The sequence below is a fragment of the Petromyzon marinus genome, unplaced genomic scaffold (genome assembly GCF_048934315.1).
Source record: "Petromyzon marinus isolate PM22_M1 ecotype Great Lakes invasive population unplaced genomic scaffold, UKy_Petmar_22M1.pri1.0 PM_G_Scaffold_111, whole genome shotgun sequence".
In the NCBI taxonomy this organism is placed as follows: Eukaryota; Metazoa; Chordata; class Hyperoartia; order Petromyzontiformes; family Petromyzontidae; genus Petromyzon; species Petromyzon marinus.
In genome coordinates, this window is record NW_027422664.1 from 300001 (window position 1) to 301080 (window position 1080).

Consider the following 1080-nt stretch of genomic DNA (forward strand, 5'->3'; position numbering starts at 1 on the left):
TGCCTCTTGAAAAGCCCATTAACTTCTCCCTCCTGAAAGGAGAGAGTCGTTTCTGTAGTATGGGTGGGGGATGGGGCCTCTTGGGTGGGAAGGGGTGGTTCAGGACAGTCCAATTGTCTTTCAAATCTACGGTAGAACTCGTTCAGGTCGTTGGCTAGGCGGGAGTCGTTAGTGGTGTGGGGCGCTCTGGGTTTGTAGTTGGTGATGTGCCTGAGCCCTTTGGCAGACAGAAGCAGCGTCGTTAGTAGAGAACTGGTGTTTTAGTGTCTCTGAGTACAGTCGTTTAGCCTCTCTCACCGCTTTGCTAAACCTGTTCTTCGACTCCTTGAATCTGTCTCTATCCCCACTCCTAAACGCTTCCTCCTTCTCCAACCTCAACCTTTTGAGCTTTGCTGAGAACCAGGGCTTGTTGTTGTTAAAGTTCACCCTGGTACGTGTTGGGATACAGCAGTCCTCACAGAAGCTGATGTACACAGCCTCTGTGAGTTCATCCAGACTATTGGTAGCAGTCGTGAACATATCCCAGTCAGTACAGTCTAAGCACGCCCGCAAATCTTCCACAGCCTCACTGGTCCACTGTTTAGATGTCCTCACAGCAGGTTTACAGAGTTTTAGTTGCTGCCTGTATGCACGAATCAGGTGGACCAAGGGAGTTCTGTGCGAGCCGAACAGCCCCGTGACCCACAAGAGAAACATCCCCGCCAAATTCGAGCGTTTGACGGGGTCTATCCGTGAAAAAATATTCACGTTTTTGAGTGCACATGCATTTCTGCTGCAAATGCCTCTGGAAGTTTCATGCCGTTCGTATGCCAATTGTGGCAACACGAAAATGACCCGTTTTCCCATTCCGAGGGATTTCTGTGCGACCCTAACAGCCCCGTGAGCCACAAGAGACACATCCCCGCCAATTTCTAGCGTTTCACGGGGTCTATCCGTGAAAAATATAGACGTTTTTGAGTGCACATGCATTTCTGCTGCAGATGCCTCTGGAAGTTTCATGCCGTTCGTACGCAATGTGGCAACACGAAAATGACCCCTTTTCCCATTCCGAGGGATTTCTGTGCGACCCTAACTAACAGC